The sequence below is a fragment of the Hemicordylus capensis genome, chromosome 1 (genome assembly GCF_027244095.1).
Source record: "Hemicordylus capensis ecotype Gifberg chromosome 1, rHemCap1.1.pri, whole genome shotgun sequence".
NCBI lineage: Eukaryota > Metazoa > Chordata > Lepidosauria > Squamata > Cordylidae > Hemicordylus > Hemicordylus capensis.
Window position 1 is genome coordinate 201330907 of NC_069657.1, and position 20900 is coordinate 201351806.

The 20900-nt window shown below is 45.2% G+C and overlaps 1 long non-coding RNA gene across 1 annotated transcript in view; it reads right to left on the bottom strand.

Moving 5' to 3' along the window:
- Positions 1–9790: 9790 nt before the first annotated feature.
- LOC128333279 (uncharacterized) overlaps positions 9791–20900 on the bottom strand; it is a 70637-nt gene continuing 59527 nt past the window's right edge. The window contains exon 3 of the long non-coding RNA XR_008310902.1: positions 9791–10062. This is a non-coding gene — a long non-coding RNA (uncharacterized LOC128333279). The remainder of the gene's footprint in view (positions 10063–20900) is intronic.

Genomic DNA, 20900 nt, shown 5'->3' on the forward strand with positions numbered 1-20900 from the left:
AAAGAGTAAAAACACCCCACTTTTTGGCCCACCCTTTCCCCCCTCCCCTTAAAATATAAAGAAGTCCTATAAGTGGCTTGTTTCATGACTTATAATCAATTTTACTACTTCAGTAAAGCTGCCAGAAAGAGTTCTATCCATAGAGTACTTCACAACTAGTGAAAGTAGGGCTAAATAAACTTTATTTATTTTATTTGCACATGCACTATGCTCAGGTTGGTTTGCAATCCAAGAATGTCTGAGTGAGACTTGTGAAGCAAGGGGCATGTGCTGTGCTTTTAACCTTTTCCCCTTACAAATGAACTATATGACCAAGCTGGTTAGACATGTCCAAAAGCCTCACTCACTTACTCACTCATGCTATTTACACAGTATGTCATCAGTCAGTATGATTTTGCAATCATACAAAATGTTAAGGTGGCCCCGCACCCAGCTAGGGATGGCCCTGAATCCGGGTGTGTGCTTGCAAGGGTGTAGTTGCACCTCCTATGAATCTGGGTCAAGTCTCATAGAGATTGGCAGTAGCAGTATAAAAAAGAGGGTTAATTTGTCGCTCTCCCAGCCTTCTTGGTTCTCCTGGAGAACTCTTCCTTCAAATTCAGGGTAGTGTACATGTTTTTCCTCCCCACTTTTATCCTCACAACAATCTTGTGAGGCTGGTTTGGAGGAGAGAGCGAGTGTCTCACCTAAAGTCCCACAGTGATTTTCATGACTGAATGGGGAACACAAATCCCCCAATCCTAGTATTAACATTCGAATCACTGCACCACACTGGTTCTCAATTGTGTGCATATTGATTACAGGAAAAATCTGATGCAGGAGAAAAAGGAAATTAATTTTTAGTGGTGAAGTAAACTAGAGAGGAGGGTGTTGGATACCTTTAGAGAGCATGAAAAGGTTTAATTATCAAAATGTGGGGAGGCTGTGTGCCTTGGGCAGGCCCTTTGGGCCCACGCCCTGGATCTTTTCAGTACTGAGCAACACCTCTGCAAGGGGGAGAGGAAGAAGGGAGAGTGGCAGGATTGTCCATGCAAATTCTGGTACTGGCAGGTATGTTCAAAATTTCTTCTAAAAATACAAATAAATAAATAAAATATTTCCCTGAGTGTATTTTGGTGTAAAAAGTAGTGAATTCAGCTAATTTAAGTGGTGGGGCAACGCGAGCGGGGGGGGAGGAAGAAAGGGAATATGAGAGGGAGGAGCAGGAAGACAGAAAGTGGTACAAGACTCAGTGTAGCTCCCCAGAGGTGCATTGGAATCCAATTCGGCCCACCGACAGACCTGAGCTTGACACCCCTAGCATAGTGCATTTGCAAAAGAAATATAATCCAAGCCCCAGTATTTTTATATGTGAAAAAAATATTTTAGGAGGAAAAAATTCCTGTTGCACCCCCTGTAACCTGCTGGATCCGCCCCTGCCCTTTGGCTGGTCTTGTATAATGGGCCAGGAAGGAAGAGTGCTTCCTTCTGATCTTTCCTGCTGACATATAATGGGACATACTACTCAACCGGGTACTTTAAACTTTTCCCTTTGTTTCCTACAGGTTCAGACCCTTTATGAGTGAGTAGTGGTTGGGAAGACTAGAGATCTTGATTGGTTGGAGCTGGAAAGGAATATTGCCATACCTGTGGATTGGCGTGCTCTTTTCACCTTTCCCACAGCAACCTAAGGGGATTATTCTCCACAACCCAAGCATGAGGGGGGGAAGGGGGATACCTTATCTGGCTCCCAGGGGTGCTTTTACTCCGGAAAAGACAGAAATATTAAATTGTAGACCATTCTTCAGGTGTGCGAGTCTTGTGAGATTTGCTAGAGCCAACTGGAATCTGGGCCAACAACATTCCGAACAGTGCTTACTCATGTCCTCTCCAAGAACAGAGAGAGCATGTTCATAGACAGTTTGTTTAGTTTGAGAGAAAGTATGTGCAACCTTGAGTGATATGCTCTCTCAGAAACGACGTCCTAGAGTTTAGTTCCTGCTAGTATTTCCTACACACAGGCCAGAGGAGTAGCAGGGAGGCAGGGGCCTTGACAGCTCAGGGGCAGCAGGAGCCAGTAGTCCAGTCCTGACAGGATTTAGAGGCTCCTTCACATATGAAAGGAAATAAGTTAGGCCTCTGGTAATCCGTGCATAGAACACTTGATGCTACTAGATCCCAGGATCAGAGAACATATATATGCATGCTATATGGCCATGGGACAACCCTTGGGGACATACTTTCAGGGGGCACAGAGGGCTTCCTGGGGAAGGGGAGGGCATCAAAAATTGCGGCTTCCCCTTTGCACCAGTGCAGTTAGTTGGGAAGTTCTGCTAGGCCTCTCTCTTTCCGCCCCAGTGCATCTTTGCTCTGTGTCAGCCACTAAAAGTAGCTATTTTTAGAGGAGTTCCAACTTTTGACCTGTGCAAGGGACAATAGATAAAACTACAGCAAACGTGATAAAACCACTTATTTTTACACTAAAATTCTAGTAGCAGCTCAGTCATGGCCCAACAACTGCTAGTGGTTTTTCCCTAGCAGAGTTCACTGCCACCCGCTTTTCCTGCACACCAACTGCTCCCACCCCACATACAAGCCGTTTCCCATATTGAAGTCAATCTTTATGGACCTGTGAATCAGATTTAAAAGCACCTATAGGCATAAGATGAAATAAAAGTGTATAGAAGTATGTATACACAAGGTTCCCGACCCCTTTTAAAAGTAGCTGCATTGGCTGTAGACCTAAAACTGAGGGACGGACATCTAAACTTGGAAGACTTTTTTTTTTAAAGGAAGATCAGGATTGCAACATTTAATTAATTAAAATAAATAAATAAAATTTGCTAAAATGTGCCTGATAATTTGGGCAGCATATCTTTATTATTTTGATACAAGCACTTATAAAAATTGCAAGTGCTGGATGCCATTTTAGAAAAGGCATTTCATCTTGTGTGTCAGAGTGCCTCTAAGATGCTGCTTGCTGTGTTTTTTCTTTAGGATTAGTATTTGATTAATTGATTGACTAATCAACTAAAATGTGCACAACTGACCAATCAACATTGCCTTATTCAGATGGCAACCCTAAAAATCACACACAGACATTAAATCAGAAAAAAAAATGGAACCTGTTACTGATATATTGGGGTTGGACCTTGTAGTGTCCTTCTAAAGGACACTATATTACCCTCTCTCTCTGCAGAGAGCAATCTAGTATTGATAGCACCTGCTTTGTATGCAGAAGGTCCCAGATCCAGTCTTTGGCATGTCCAGGTAGGGTGCTCTTTGCAAGCTTGGAGAGCCACTGCCTGCCAAAGTCAACAATACTGAACTAGATGGACCAATCATGGCGGACTCAAGGTAAGGCAACTTCATGTGTATACCATTAGTTGGTTTTGCATGTGAAATATTTGTATGAAAGATGCTGTCAGCAAAAGAAATGTGATTCTGGGTCTCTAAGTTTAAGCTGCTGATATCTCAAAGTAATTCGAAATTTCAAGTTGTTATAGCAACTGTTGATTTTCCAAAACTCCTTCAAGAAGGCTGCTTTCCCCATTTATTTTGTCTCCTGTGACACAGGAGCTCTATCCATTTATGTTGATTTTGTAACAGCAGTGAAGTCCACATCCCAAGTGTGGAGCCTGATCTGTATTTCACCTTCACCTGCTTTTCTAGAAGCAGTCGTTTTTGTTGCTTTCCTTCTCTTTTTTGACGTTTCCTGAACATGGAGATTACAACTGAATTTATTTGCAGACCACTGGGTCACAGCAGCTTGAACATGAACTGGCTGTAAAGATTTCCAGATGTAGTGGGAGGAGGATTCTTCTCCCTCCTTTGCCCCTCCCTTAGGAAGGAAGGCTATGGACTAAATTAAGAAGAGCAAGCTAAAACGTTAGTAACAAAAATGATTCAAATTCCAGTGTTCATTTGTTTAGTGAGCCAATTACAATTTTAAAAGAATTTTTTATTAAAAATAAATTTTAAATGGCACTATTTTGAATCTGTTACATTTGTGTGTGTGAGAGAGGTGGGGAGGGAGGGAGAGGGAACGTACACGAAATTAGCACTGAGGGTTTCAACACCACAGATCTTGTATCTACACTAGTATCTTGTGTGATGTTATGTTTTAATGTGTTGTGTGTTTTATCTTGTGTTTTCATGTTGTATTGTAAGCCACCCAGAGAACAATCTGTTATGGAGCGGCTAACAAATACAGAAGAAGAAGATAATTTTGTATCCCTCCTTTGGAAACAAGTTTTTCTAAGGCTGCAGTCCTAGGGTTGCCAACTGTCCCTCATTATGTGGGATGTCCCTTATTATGTGGGACGTCTCTCATTTCAGGGAAGAAATGTTGGTCCCGATAAGGACAGCATTTGCCCCTCATTTTGGTGGCTGGGCGAGCAGCTTCTTATTTTGAGTAGTATTCGGTCGAAAAGTGGTACAACTTGAATATGTTCTAACATATGCAATGCCGGCATTATTCAATAGCATATAATTCAATTTATTTATTATTTTATTTATTTATTTATTTGATTTATATACCGCCCTTCCAAAATGGCTCAGGGCGGTTTACAATTAAAACAAACTTATAAAACAATGAAAAGCTAAAACAAATTAAAAACAATAACACAACTAACAATTTAAAAACATTTTAAAACAAAAAATAAACATTGTCCCCAGACCCCAGCTCAAGAAGACCCGTAGACTTAGTATGGAAGAAAAGGGCCACAACTTTGTTAACTATTACACAAGGCATGGCAGACTGGAACACCAGGTGATTAATCACCCTTAGAGAACAGTGCGGGCCAATAGAGGCAGGTCAGAACTCTGAAGTCCTACCCAGCACCCTACTGGGCGACACACCCTGGCTCGGGAATGGGCAGGTACACTCCACCCAATTCCTTCAAAGCCGACCCCCCTTCTGTAAGAGAGGATCTGGATACTTCTAGGCATTCGTCCACCCCGTACCACACAGCCCAAAGGTTGGAGAAGTCCTGAAGCAGGGTTCATGGCAATCATTCTCCCTGTGCCGCACAGGCTACAAAGGAGCGATTAACCAATCACCCCTTTTACATATCCAAGGGTGCTCACCCATGTTCTAACCCTCAAATTACCACCCCGCCCGCACTGTTCCTGCCATTGTGGCCGACCTAACTCTAACTACGCACCCAGGACACAGAACGGAGTAGGCGAAAAAATTACATACATACATACATAATTACATACAATTACATACTGAATACACCTCCTGCCCGCCCCCAGCCAGACCCCAGACCCCCAAACTTGTGTCCCTCATTCTGGCAATGAAATGTTGGCAACCCTATGCAATCCTGTGCACATTTACTTTGGAACAGGCACCCTTGAACACAGTGCGACTTTGTTCTTTATTTCTTCAAAATAAACATGCATAGGACTGGGCTGTGCACATGCCTTTTGAAAGAAAATCTTGGGGATCTAAGGATAGTTTGGGAAATCTTGCTGATTTATGGTCTTTGGCATAATCCTGTCCCCCACCCCCTTCCTTCCTCCCTCATGCACACACTCCAAAGAAGTAATCTCTCCTCAAATTTATTTATTTATTTATTTATTTACCACATTTTTATACTGCCCAAAATGCTTTCACTTTTTAAAAAGCCCTACTATTCTGTCTGATTTATATTCACTGAAATTGATCCCACCAACAGCAACGGTGGGGGGGCGGGGGGAATCTGAGCACTAGGTTTCTTTCTCTTCAAATTTAATTTAATAACGTGTATGGTTAAAGCTGACTTTGGTCGAATTTGCACATAACTTGAAACTGGAGGTTTCAGTCTTAAACTGTAAATGGCATTGAGCATGTTCATCCAACTGCGGTTCGGCAGCCTCTGGTTTCAGAGCAGGGTGGCCCCTCCCTGCTCTTGGCTGCCAAGGCCATATCCTAGCAAGCTCCATAGCCAGACTATGGGCAAAGTGTCAGCATGTCACCAGAGTGGCTGTGATTGGCCATGATCTTGAAGGGGGGCGGGTGCCAAGCGTGATCATGCCTTTTCAGAATGGCCTGTCCACCCTCAGCATGGAAAGGCCATTTAAGTCCCTTTCAATGCCATACCATGCCAGCGCTTCTCCTGACAGTGATTACACTGTCCACCTCCTAAGAGTCCCACAACAAAACTGTCCTGCACAAACATGATTCTGGAGGGTGGGGTGGGGGTACTGTTTCCCTGTTACTCAGGAAAAGCAAGGGAACATGATGACTTCCTAGGAGGGAGTCAGAAAACCTGCTCACTCATGACAATTGTTTGTTTGTCAGAGCTGGTTTTCAGGAGATTGAGGGCCATCTCCTACGTGCTGCAGTCTGTTATCAGGAAGGAATTGTTCTTCTTGTGTTCTCAAGACCATCTGCATTTCTGAGCTTTTCAGATTTGTCTCTGCTGTGTGAACAAACATAAACACCTAAAACTTAAAACACCTCTGCCTCAACTTAAAAAAACTTAAAAGAACTTAAACACCGCTGCCCCAAAGAGGAATTAGGAAGTCAAAGATGTCAGAGGAAAACACTAATCCTAGATGTGAGAAACACCAATCTAAGTAGCTTGTGTGTGTCTGTGAATATGCATTTCTAAAAATATTCCAAAGTGATTGCATGTAAATATATGTGAAACAAGAAATCAGTGGTGACAATTGTAGCAAACATAGCAAGCTGCATAAGCATTGGGAAAAAAGTAACCGTTGTGATACAGGACAGGCAATCTCACCTGTTTCTCAAGAACTGACCACTTCACTCAGAGTTCACTAATGCCTGACATCAGGGAATCTCTCAATGGAATGATGATTTCGGACACAGGTGTGAACCTGGCCTTTTCGGCCCTCATCTCTGGTACAATTGAGGTGACCTTGGCCATGACACTACCTGCGTGAGCAGATGGGGGAACACAGTGTGCAGGGACAGATCTTTTTTACTCCCTTTCAAAATTCCTGGGTGTGGGATGTTGTTGCACTGTATGCAAATCTGCCAGAGTAGGGAATTGTAGGAGAGGGGAGCCCCAATTTCCAGTGACCCCAGGAAAGCGGGGTCACCATTTCAGAGACAAGTAAAGGTGCACATCTCCACATGGGTGCATGGGCTGGTAGGAGACATGCTTTGACAGCTACCCAGCGACAGTCACCAAGACAGGGAGAGCAGTTGCCAGGATACACCTTCTGCAGAGCAACCTGGCTCCATATAGAGCCCCCATGGACTGACACTCTCATGAGAGAGCTGTACATAGGAGAAGGGATTGTTTTGTCATCACACATTATTAGAGATTCTGCCTGACATCCCAGTCCCCACAGACAGTTCTTCTCGTTAGTTGTAAGGGAGTGTTCCCATGGCCTTAGATTCTCATGCTCGAGTGGTCTGCTCGGAATCAGCGTCTGCCACCATCACATATAAAGAATCTCTCTTCTCAGTGTTGGCAATGCTGTTCCCACTACCCGGTTCTCCTCATAAGGAAGCTTAGGTAGCACAAACATCCCCCAAGGGGAAGGGGCTGGGTCCTCCTTCCCCAACTTATTTGTGGGGGGGGGGGAGAGAGAAATTGGTTGTCCAAGAATCCCCAGTTGGGACTGCCTTTTGAACCTGACCCCAGGAAAGAAACCCCCCGCCAAATGTCTCCTTCCTGGCACTGTAATGGGGTGGCCTGCTTATGTTGCCGCTTGGAGTGTTTATGATTGTGGACAGACATTATTGTCACTTTATTCTTGGGGAGTGAAGCACTTACTGCTCGTTCTGTCATTCCGTCCCCTCTCCTCCTGCTTGCCAGGAGGGAGGAAGCAAGGGACAGAGTGGAGAGAGGGAATGCCCTTGTGTTAGTTTGCCACTTGACAGGCTGACAAGTTTGGGACAGGATATGGCAGCTCCTCTGTTGCTGGGCAACTGCATTGCTGGATTGGAGACAGGAGGAGCAGGGATGGTACTTGGAGAGATGGCCAGTGAGAATTGCCACAGGCATAGAGCGGGTATGATCCCAGGCAGGTCTGCACGGCCGCGCAGGGGTGTAGCTATAATTGAGCAAAAGGGTTCAAAGAACACAGGCTCCCAGCTCCTGAGGGCCCTCCAGCTCCACCCTCCCTATTTTCTTCATTATCTCCCTCACTCTGAGGGGCTGCCAGAGAGAGGGATGAACATGAGCCCCCTCTCCCCTAGCTACACCCCTGCGGCCACATCTATGATTGCAGTTTCAAAAACCTAATGGAACCATGGTTATGGCACACTCAGATATAAGGCTTCGGTGGCCAAACCTCTGGCCTCAGCGGTGAACCTTACTGCAAACCAAAAGTTCAAATTGAAGTTTGGCGGGGCAGCCCACAGGTTGCTTTCACCACGAAGCCACAGTTGCACAAATTTGGACGTAATCAACCTCTGCCCCATTTAACTCTGGTTTTGCATTATGTCTGAATTCAGCCTTTGTTTTTTATTAGGGTCTTCATTCCCCCTCCCCCTCCCTAGCTTTGATATGGGGGCAGGCACAGCAAGGCTTGCTGTTTATATCATTCTTAAACCATTTATTCTGTGGTTATTACATGTGTTTATCTTGAGTTTTGCTTAACCGTGATTTTCAAGCATTCACTATACCTGCACCACCCACCCCTGTTTTCTAACAGAGAGTTGAACAGCATGTCTACCAGCATTTACATCAGGCCTGTTTTTCCTCTCCATTTCTTCATTTACCCCACTTTAGAAAATAGTTTTCTCACATTTTAGCTTCCAGACCAGACTGCCACTGCTGGTGTAGTGTGACTGACTGCTACATGAGTCAAAATTTAACAGGGCTGTTGAAATACTTTAGAGAGGAGTACAGAATCCATAAAACATACCTTGTGGTGTTTGAAAAGGGTGAAATATGGACTATGTCACAGCTGGATATGGAATATAGAATATGTCACAAATATGGAATATATCACAGACCTTCATTTTCAGAGCAAATGGAGTGGGGATTGACTACTGCCTTTTATTCAGACACAAAGAGAAGGATTGTGCAAATTGCCTCAAAAGCTAGATTGTAATCTGCTTTCTACCTTTGGAGACTAGAGTGCAGTGAGGGAGAGGAAGCTGTGTGCAATGTCCAGGAAGTCAATACAAGGTAATGATCTGCTGGCTTTGGGGCCCCAGGTGGTGTCCTACAGCTTTTTGTTGGTGAGAGTTGAACACATTCTGGGTTTTTTTTGCCTGAGCCATCAAAGCCACCATACCATCACAGGGACACATTTTGGTTGGTATAACTGTGTTGGATTTTCTGTTCATGGAATAAGTTCCATTTGCTCAAGGGGGTGGGAATTCCATAGATTCCCTCTTTCATCGGCAGGCCCCTATGGCAGGGCTGATGCTTCCATGAGGCAAGATGAGGCAGTTGCCTCAGGCAATGGGCAGAGGGGAACCACAGGCCACTCTGCCCCCCGCCCCACCACAAGCATCATCCTATCGGCCTGCCTGCTACCGCCACCTTCTCTTCCCCCCACCCACCTGGTCACATCCATCTCTCTCTCTCTCTCTCTCTCTCTCTCTCATACCCACTGGCCTCCTCTAGCACTCCTCTTACTGGTGGCATACATCAATAGCATGGTGTGCCTGTGGCATTTGGTCTGAGTCAGGGATGTGTGTAAAGTTCATTTTCAGTTGTTTTTCATCTAAGATGTTACTTTGGCTCATATAAGTGTACATATATTTCTGCTGCCACCAATTATACAATGAAGCCTCTGTAACTCTGTTGGTTTCTTTATCCTGATAAAGATAATCACGGCTTTGCAGACGTGAGGAGGGTTTGTTACAGAAATCACTCACTCCGATGTATTTTAAAACAAACATGAAGAATATTTATTTAAAGATGTTATCTGAGGTTTGTTTGTTTCACTACTGATTAGTAGGGCTGAAATCTTGCTTGGGTACAAAGTGGATGATTTGAACCTCTCAAAGCACTTAGTTACTTTACCAGAGTTAAACCTGGCAGACTTTGGAACTCCAGTATGTCCGAATGCATGAAACCAGGGTTTCCCAGCAAAAGTGACCTCCGGTTTGCCTCGCTGGCCCTCCTCTCTCCCTCGCACTTCTGCTTCTAAGGATTCCCTGACCTAAAAAAAAAAAAAAAAAAATCTTTGAGATCAGAAATGAGAAGGAAAACTGGAAAAAGGCAGTCAGTTAGCCTCCACTACTGTACATCCACACATTAATAAAGAGACAATCTCCCGATGTTGTAACAACTGGAAGTTTTTTTGGTTATGGCAGTTTGTTGCTGTCTCTCTTGGCCTAGTTAGGATGCACACATACATAGGACCGAGGAACATATGAGCCCTCTTTTTCTCACCTCTATACTTTTAGAATGCCTGTCTCACAGTAGCTCTTCTTCTATGTTCTGTCATAATCTCTGTAGTCAGTCAAGCCACCTGAGTACCCTCTATGCATGGAGAGCAGACAGCAAGGATGAGAACAGAGCCATTAGATTCATTCACACATTGTTCGGGGGAGGGTGAGGGCTAGAGGGCTTCTTTTTAGTCACATTTAAGCTGTTTTGAACTTGGGTTGAAGTAGCTGTAATGTGTTTGGGTTCGTCTGGAGATGGGGGAACAGGGGGCGCATTCATTGACCATGGGGCAGCTATGCTGGTAGTGGTGGGGAATAGAAGAAGTTACGTTGGCTGGTCAGCAGGCCGTTCCAGGGGAAGGGTAGTCAGAAATTTAATAGCTGTCTCCCCTTCCAGCTGTCTTGCCAGCTCTTTGACCTCGGGGAGCACTTCCAACAACCCACATAGCCTTACCCTGCTTCTCTGTAATGCCATGTTAGTCCAAAATAAACCTGAACTCATCCATGATTTGATCATGGATGAAGGGGCCAACCTGGTGTGTATTACCGAGACTTGGTTGGGGGAGGCTATTGGTCCAGTTTGGTCCCAGCTGCTCCCTCCAGGATATTCTGTAGAGGAGCAGGTGAGGGGACATGGGCGGAGAAGTGCGGCGGCTGTGGTCTATAAGGATAACATCTCCCTTATCAGGGCCCCTGTTAGGGTATCAGACCATATTGAATGTATGTACTTGAATTTGGGGACCAGGGATAGATTGGGACTTCTGTTGGTGTACCGATCGCCTCGCTGCCCAGCAGAATCCCTTACTGAGCTCACAGACTTGGTTGCAGAATTTGTGTTGGAGTCTCCCAGACTTTTGGTGCTGGGAGACTTCAATGTTCATTTCGGGACCAATCTGTCCAGGGCAGCTCAGGAGTTCATAGTGGCCATGACAACTATGGGCGTATCCCAGGTGGTCTCTGGACCGACGCATATTGCAGGTCACATGCTTGATTTGGTCCTTTACTCTGATCAGGGTGGTGTTCCGTGGGTGGGGACTCCTGCGATTTCCCCATTGTCATGGACGGACCACCATCTGGTTAAAGTTGGCCTTACAACCACTTCCCACCTCTGCAGGAGCAAGGGGCCTATTAGAATGGTCCACCCGAAGAAGTTATTGGATCCAGTAAGATTCCAAGAAGCATTGGAGGGATTCAATGTTGGCTTTGCAGGTGATCCTGTTGATGCCCTGGTTGAGAACTGGAAAAATTTGCTCACCAGGGCAGTAGACATGATTGCTCCCAAGCGCCCCCTCTGACCCGCTTCAAAATTGGCCCCTTGGTATACAGAAGATCTATGCGGGCTGAAGCGGCAAGGTAGGTGACTGGAGTGCAAGTGGAGAAAGACTCAACTCAAATCCGACAGATTGCGACATAGAGCACATCTAAAGATCTTTGCTCAAGCAACACGTGCAGCAAAGAGGTGGTTCTTTTCTGCCCGTATTGCCTCTACAAGTTCATGTACAGTGGAGCTGTTCAGGGTTGTGGGGGGATTAGTATCTGCTCCCCCTCCCTTGAACCAGAATTTGGAGTCATCAGTTACCTGCTGTGATGTGTTTAAAGAGTTTTCAGCAGATAAAATCTCTCCGATTCGGGCTGACCTAGATGGAGACTCCACAATTAATTCTATGTCTGAACTGGAGGTGCCCAACAACTCCTCTTATGTGATTCGACTGGATTGATTTCAGTTTGTGACTCCTGAGGATGTGGACAAGCTGCTTGGAGCGGTGAGGCCTGCCACTTGTTCTCTTGACCCTTGTCCCAGCATGACTTGTTCTATCTAGCAGGGAGGTTGTTGTAGACAGCCTGGTGGAAATAATAAATGCTTCTCTGAGGGAAGGCAGGATGCCTCCTTGTCTTAAGGAGGCAATTATTTGACCTCTTCTAAAGAAGCCTGCGTTAGATCCCTCAGAACTGAGCAATTATAGGCCTGTTTCCAACCTCCCATGGCTGGGCAAGGTAACTGAGTGGGTGGTTGCCTCTCAGCTCCAGGCGGTCTTGGAGGAAACTGATTATCTAGACCCATTTCAAACTGGTTTTTGGGCGAGCTATGGGGTGAAGACCGCCTTGGTTGGCCTGCTGGATGATCTCCAATTGGGAATTGACAAAGGAAGTGTGACTCTGTTGGTCCTTTTGGATCTCTCAGCGGCTTTCAATACTATCGACCATAGTATCCTTCTGGAACATCTGAGGATGTTGGGGGGCGGGGGGGGCACTGTTTTACATTGGTTCCGCTCCTACCTTTCAGACAGATTCCAGATGTTGTCGATTGGAGATTGTTGCTCTTCGAAATCTGAGTTTAAGTATGGTGTCCTTCAAGGCTCCGTACTTTCTCCAATGTTTTTTAACATCTACTTGAAAGCACTGGGAGAGACCATCAGGGGATTTGGAGCTGGGTGTTACCAGTACGCTGATGACACTCAGATCTACTTCTCTATGTCAACCTCTTCAGGATCTGGCATATCCTCCCTAAATGCCTGCCTGGAAGCAGTAATGGGCTGGATGAGGGAGAATAAACTGAAGCTGACTCCAAATAAGATAGAGGTATTTATTGTGCGGAGTCAGAACTCTAGAGACGATTTTGATCTGCCTGTTCTAGATGGGATCACACTTTCCCAAAAGGAACAGGTTCGCAGTCTGGGAGTACTTCTGGATTTACACCTCTCCCTGGTTTCTCAGGTTGAGGCGGTGGCCAGGGGTGCTTTCTATCAGCTCCAGCTGATATGCCAGTTGCACCCATTTCTTGAGATCAATGACCTCAAAACAGTGGTACATCTGTTGGGAACCTCCAGACTTGACTTCTGTAATGCGCTCTATGTGGGGCTGCCTTTGTACGTAGTCCGGAAACTTCAGTTGGTTCAGAATGCGGCGGCCAGATTGGTCTCTGGGTCACCTCAGAGAGACCACATTACTCCTTTATTGATGGAGCTATACTGGCTGCCAATAGGTTTCCAGACAAAATACAAAGTACTAGTTATAACTTACAAAGACCTAAATGGCTTAGGCCCTGAATATTTAAGAGCGTCTTCTTCACTACGAGTCCCACCGCCCATTGAGGTCATCTGAGGAGGTCCATCTCCAGTTACCTCCAACTTGTTTGGTGGCTACACAGAGACGGGTTTTCTCAGTCACAGCCTCAAGATTGTGGAATGCACTCCCTGCTGAGAGATGATCTTCCCCATCTCTGGCAATTTTCAAAAAACACCTGAAAACCCCTCTTTTCACTCAAGCTTTCTCAGCTTTCTAAATTTTTTAGGTTTTAATCTCTGGTTTATTTTAAAATTGTTAAATTGTTTTAAATGTTTGTAAATGTTTTTAACTTGTTTTATGCTATTGTTAACCGCCCAGAGACGAAAGTTTGGGGTGGTGTACAAATCTAACAAACAAACAAACACATGGAAAGTATTGCCATTTAGGCAAGTGGTGTGTGTGCTGCAATATATGTTTTCCATCTACTTTTCTGTGGAGAGACCAACTGAATCCTCTCAGCCAACCTATTTTTAACCTCACAAATATCCACTTTTTATATACCAAGCCTCTGTCATCTCCATATTAGCCCAGCCTATCTGTTCTTTAGTTTTACTCCAAGCAGCCAAGCCTGAAGAAGAGTTCTGTGTGGTTGACAAACTTGCTTCCAGTATTTAAAAAAGGAGCTGCTGCAAAAGAAGTTATTTTCACTTCCTTCCCTTAAATGATGTGTGAACACCATCCAATATACTTCTCACCACTTTCAATGTAATCCTCTTTTGCTAACCCTCCTAACTGAAATAAGATGCTAAATTTCTCTTAGAAACGAGGGGGGTGGGGAGTCATCTGGAATAGGGATCTACCAGGCTTCCTGTAGTTCAGAGAGTTGTCCCATCAGTGTCTGTCAGAGTGCTGTATTTTATACAAGATTTACCATATTTATTCTGTTAGGAAATGTGCACGTTGTTTTTCTCCTTATTTCGCCTGACATTCCAGCAGTGTGACGAAGAGCTTTTCCGCGATGGTGCTTTCCAGATTGCATTCCATCACAGTCTTGCAACGAGTCCCTTAAGTGTGCTTCTGTAGTGCCTGTGTTTTGACACCGCAGCCCCTGCGTTGTAAGGAAGGTGCCATTCATATTTCCGACGCCTTCTTTTGGATTCTCTCTTTGCATTAACAGTACTACAACCTTGCAAGTCCATTGCAAAAAAATAGCTGTATTCCCCTGTTGTAGGAGGCTTGCCCCCTTACAACGGATCTCTAACGTGGTTTGAATTTGGCATCACAAAACGTTTCCGTTTACACCGCCTTTTGCGGTGTAAGGCTCGCAATCTGGAAAGCGCCTAGTTAAATTCTAGAAACCATTCCAAATGGGGAGCAGGGCAGTTTTGATCTGGCTTCTACTCCTGGGCAACCCAAACGACTGGAGTGGCTGTGTTGACCTCATCTGTGAGAGTGAATTCAGCTTGTCCAGCCAGATACACCCTGTCCTCCCATCTTAGTTGTCAGCTGACCAGTGGCGGCAGCAGCTGCTGCCATTGACAGTTTACTAGTGAGGCCACTTGGAGAGCCCAGGAAGCCTCCCTCTGGGAGTATGTGCCTGAGCTTGGGAGGTGGGGATGGGGTGGGGCTAGCAAGGGGGCAGGGTCATGCCAGCCTCCTGCTGCTGGGGCTGGGGCAGTGGGAGTAAATTCTACCACTTCCAAAAAGGCTCCCCCAAGTGGCGAGCCTTGTGGTGGAGCTACTCGTGCCCCTCCCAGATCATTATTACAGGATGACTTCTATTTAAAAAAAATTTTTTTAAATTAAAATATTTGTAAAACCTGCCTGCTGCCCCGAAGTGGAAGGGTATGTGCCCCACGTAGCCCTACTGAAGCAAGGACACTGTTTGAAAAGACATGTTCTCTGACATGGAAGCTTTGTCCCCTAATCACAGGCATGTGTAGAAATGTGGTGCAAAGAAATGCTTTGTTGCCTACATTCAGGGGAGCCTTCCCTTTATTATTGCTTCGTATGTTCCAGGGCTGTGTCCCAGCACTAAAGGTTTAAGGGCTCATCCCTGGTGAGTCCTGTCTCAAATTATGACTTCCTCCAAGCTTCCTCAGGAAGATAAAATTTATTATGGCTTCTGGGCAGAGGTGCACCTCGGTAATTTTGGGGCCTGGACCAAAAGGCCTCCCCACCCCCCACCACCCAGCGCAGATGAGCTGCAATGCACTGTCTTACACACCAGAACATGCTCAGGGGGAGCTGGAAACCTTTTCTCTCTTTTTCTTTTTTGCATTTTGCATTTTTAAAATAAATTATGCATAAGATACTGAATTGCACATACAACATTTTGCATGCAGTCCTGCCACTTAAATTAGTAAATGCACTATGATGAATGCAGTGACCAGCTGCTACCTGCTTTGAATAATGCTTTGACCAGCTGATGCCTTGAATAAATATAAAATATAACTTGAATGTACAGTTTTTCTGTTTGTGTTTTCTTATTTGGAGGTGAGGGAATCTGAGGTAATTGGGGGAAGTTTTCCTGGAATAGTATATCTGGTGTTTAGAAATACACAGGAGTCACAGCTAGTCACACTTGTCCATTAGCAAGAAATCCTAATGGAGAAGGAGAATTTATTAGGAGTGGGGTAAAATATTATCTATAGTCTGTGTGCTTTTGAATTTTCCAGTTTTCCTCCAGCTAGATATAAGCAAATAAAGAGGGATGGAAGGAGAAAAAGCAAAGCTTACCTATCATGCCCTGGTTCCCCCACCCCCCACTACATTTCACCTTATTTCCATTTTGCTGCTGGAGAAAACGCAGGCTCTGGTATTTAGCCCCCTGCAAATGGACAGGTGCCCATTGCTCCCATGCAAAATTTGATTATTTTTGGATGCAGGAAGAGGCTGCCTAAATAGGGAGCTCTGCACACACTTCACAGGCACTTTGGTTTCAGCTTGGCATGGAGGGGGGCGGGCAATAAATGCCAGGATAAAAGTGTGGAAGGCCTGGAGTGATCACTCTGTCTGGGGAGCAGAAAGGATTTCTCTCTCCTCCTCCTCCCCATCCCTACTGCCCGAGGAGGTTATATTGCCCAGGGACTGTGGGGTGTTGAGCCTTTACTGGAAATACATTACTCAGCACCGGCCAGAGGCACTCTTACCCCTGGACTTTGAGGCCGAAGTCCAGGGCCTCTCTCCAGGGCCTTCCATAGTGGCCAGCTAAATGCCCCTGGAAAGCCCACAAGTGAAGGCATGCCCTCTCTCACACTGTTACTTCCATGCAACTGGTATTCAGTGGCATCCTGCCTCTAAACCTAGGCTATCCTGCCTAGGTAGCATATAGCCATCAAGACTAGTAGCCATTGACAGACGTGCCTCCCATTAATTTGTCTAATCCCCTTTTAAAGCCATCTAAGAGCCAGCGTGGTGTAGTGGTTAGAGTGCTGGACTAGGACAGGGGAGACCCGAGTTCAAATCCCCATTCAGCCATGAAACTAGCTGGGTGACTCTGGGCCAGTCATTTCACTCTCAGCCCAACCTACTTCACAGGGTTGTTGTGAGGAGAAACTCAAGTATGTAGTACACCGCTCTGGGCTCCTTGGAGGACGAGCGGGATATAAATGTAAAATCATCATCATCATCATCATCATCATCTAAGCTAATGGCTGCCATTACCACATTTTGTGGCAGTGAACTCCACAGACTAATTATGCACTGTGTAGATCTGCTTTTCTCAAATGGCAGCCCCAAGCCTCCCTTTCTACATAGACATCTAAGGGGAGTTTCAAAATCAGTTTGTGATATAGTATGGGGCCCAGCTGTTCAAATAAAATAATGTAAACATGGTATTGGGCTAGTACAAGCCCCTTGCATAAGCCTAAATAAGCCACCATCCATTGCGGTCGTCCGTGGAGGTCCGTCTCCAGTTGACACCAGTTCATCTGGTGACCACACGGAAACGGGCCTTCTCAGTTGCTGCCCCGGGACTACGGAATGTGCTCCCTATTGAGATACGATCCTCCCCATCTCTGACAATTTTTAAAAAATACTTTAAAACCCATCTTTTTACTCAGGCTTTTTCAGCTTTTTAATAGGTTTTTAATTCTGTGATTGACTTTTAAATTGTTAGTTTTTAATGGTTTTTATGTGTTTTTATGTCTGTTTTTAACTGTTTTATCATTGTGAACCACCCAGAGACACGAGTTTGGGGCAGTATAAGAGTTAAATAAATAAATAAAATAAAAATAAAATAAAATAACTAGCTCTTTGATTCCTGGCCCATGTAATTAAATATCTCGATCTTGAAACACATACACACAGAGAGGGGTGGGGTTATACTTTTGATGCACAAAGCCCTCCCCTTTGCACACTATTTGGGACTCTACTACACAGTGGTTTATTATTTCATATTGACCACTGATTGTTATGGGGGATTTTGTGAGGTGCCTGCACAACATCAGATGCCTCCTGTAGTTATTTGGCACTGGTCCTGTGAAACACACATTTTCATTAATTCTGACATGAAAATCCTAGTGGAACAGCTTGTGCAATGAACATACATGTAGGCAGACCATAGATCAGCTTTGAGGGAGAGTGGTTTTCGGCATAGGTGATGACTTATTGGAAATTGGCTCCCAAGGACACCCAGCCCGCCTTCCAAACCTTAGTACACTGTTGACACTATGTCACTTCACTTCTGGGCATTGCTTTTTGTAATTCATTGCTTGTTTTGTTTGTTTCTGAGGTCAGTTTTATCACTCTTAGGCTCTCCCTTTTATTTTTTAAAATAAAAGCCCTCTCCTATTCATGTTTACTCAGAATTAAATGTCACTGCAGTTAATTAGCCTTCCTTGGAAGAAATGGGGTGAGTGGGAGGAGAACATGAGTTTTAGAGAAAGAAGTAAGGATATGCATCAATTCAGACAGAGGTTTTCATTTTTGTTTAATGTTCCTATTTTGATTGCTCTGATCATGGCAATTTAAATGGCGAAAAGTCTAACCTAAACACGTTAAAATTTGCCTGCATGGAAACCATTGGAATGATTTCTTAGAAGGGTGATGAAATTTCTGTGATGAAATTAAAATGTGTAGGGTAGGATGACCTCAGTTTTTAGACTTATCAACCTGCAATTTGGGTGGCATCATACCATTCTGAAGAACCAACATGCCTACAACTTTTGCCCAGTTCTGACAAGAAACAAAAATGTTATGAAGAACAACTTCAAACATGACTGATTACATTTACAGAAGCCCCACACATAACTGCCTAAGATGTGGATGGTATAATACCCTTTGAAGGGGCTAAAATATCTGCAATTTTCATCCCGTTCTGTAAAGGAATAAAAACATTATAGGTATTTTGCTGATTTATTAGTATAGCCTAGACTAGAGAATTGTTTTAGCAGTAGTCAAGAGAATAATTTTGGTGAATAATTTATCATTATGATTTCACTAATTTCTCCCTCCCGCATTATCAAAAGAGCACAAAGGTAGTCATTTAACTTTTAAAAATATGGTGGTCTCAGCAGCACAACGTATACCATGTTTTCTCAGAAGTTTGTCCTACTAAGTTATCATGGGGCTTACTCCCAGGAAAGTTTGTGTTATTTCAGAAGGTGATTAACAATCAGCAACAATGTCCAAAGAGGCAGGAGACACTGAAAATCACATCAAACACTGTATTGTTTGTTTCTTCCATTCCAAGCTCCAGGGGAGTCTCAGAAGAAAGTGGGGCGGTGGGCGGGGGTGGGGAGAGAGAAATGCTTCCAAAATGCCATAAATCAGAAGTGCGTGTTCCGCCCCCTAGTGCTGACGGAAATAGTGACATGAGTACACAGAAGAACCCCATGACAACTGCTGCATGTGGACACTTTGTTTCTCTTCCTCACACATTTCAATTTGGAAAGCCATGGAAGTATGTGCAAAAAAGTCCTCCATTTGGAATAAGGATGTGCGAATCGATTTGTGGCTGGATTGATTTGATTCAAATCTAGTTGATTTGAATCATTTGGCCATGAATCGAATCAGCCTGGGGTCCAGTGGCTAGATATGAGTTAGAATCAAATTGCCCTGATTCGATTTTGAGTCATTTCGGCAATTCAAGTCACCATTTTGTGTCTGTCACCATTTTGTGTTCCTGCAAAATTCCAGCCCTCCGAGCTTCTCTTCCACTTTAGTTGGGTCCTTTGCGGTGTGCAATGACTGGCTGGAAACCCCACTTGCTTCTTGGTTGGTTTCTTATCATTCAACTACTGTGTTGCCAGTGGGGGTCTGTGCCAGTATTGGCTGGGGAGAGGGACAAGGGGGGATTTTCAAATGTACTTAAGGGGACAGAATGCCCAGAGGTGACCATTGCTTCTGCCTCATGGAGAAGAAAGGAGAACTCTTGCTGTCCCTGTGGAGGATTCTTCATGGAGATTGAAGTTCTGCTGGGCTGAGAAGAAGATTCTTTTCTGCTGGAGAAGAAGATTTTCCTGCTTTTTTTGTTTTTTTACATCCTGCGATCAGTGGCCTGCCTGCCTGGTGTGTGCTCTAGGAGAGAAGGAGGAGCCTGTGTGGCCAGGCCAACTCTCCCCTCCCCCTGGGCTCCCTCCCCTCTGCCCACCTCGCATAGTGATTTTTTAAAAAAACTGTTGGCTGGCTTGCTGCCCCTGGCTCCAGCTTTCTTTTTTAATGTTGTCATTGTTTGGGTGGCTGGGTGTCCACTCCATGGTGCCCAACTACCCTTCCCTTGGCTGTTGAGTGGTGCCCAGGGCCTGCTTGGCAGGCAGCAGCTGCAGCTCCCTGGAGTCTACTCCAGCTGAAGAGGAGGAGGAGCACTGAGACTCAACATGGGACACTAGGGGTGTGCACGGAACCACGGAGCTGCGGTCCGGCACTGGGGTGGGGGGTTCCATTAAGGGCGGGGGGGGGGGCTTTACTTACCCCTCCCGCGCTTTCCACACACTGCCGCCGTAATTATTGAAAAAATTGCTCCTCCGATGGCTGTTCTGATTTTTAAAAATGGCTGCCCCCTTGAAGCCCTGGCCCCCTGCTGCTGCCTTGAAGCCCCCTCCCACCCCCTTAAATCTCGCCCCGGGCCCTTAAATCATGCCCGATAACATTAAGACGCGGGCGGGCGGGCGGGCGGGCGGCGGGGAGATGTCCTCCCGCCCCCTTCCCTGCTAGGCTGCAAAAGACTTTAGGAAGGCTTCTGCGCGTGCGCGCGCAGAAGCCTTCCTAAAGTCTTTTGCAGCCTAGCAGGGAAGGGGGCGGGAGGACATCTCCCTGCCGCCCGTTTCCCTGCCGGTCTGCAAAAGTACTTTTACTTTTGCAAAGAACTTTGCAAAGAAGAAAAAGTTCTTTGCAAAGTTCTTTGCAAAAGTAAAAGTACTTTTGCAGCCTAGCAGGGAAGGGAGCAGGAGGACATCTCCCTGCCGCCCGTTTCCCTGCCGGTCTGCAAAAGTACTTTTACTTTTGCAAAGAACTTTGCAAAGAAGAAACAGTTCTGAGAGTGAGAGCACCCCCATTTTGTATTATACATGTTGGAAGTGAAGGACTCTGTGCTGTCTCATGTCTCAATGACAGAGGGGGACAGACTAGTGAGTCAGAGGGCTAGAGGGGTCAAGACAAT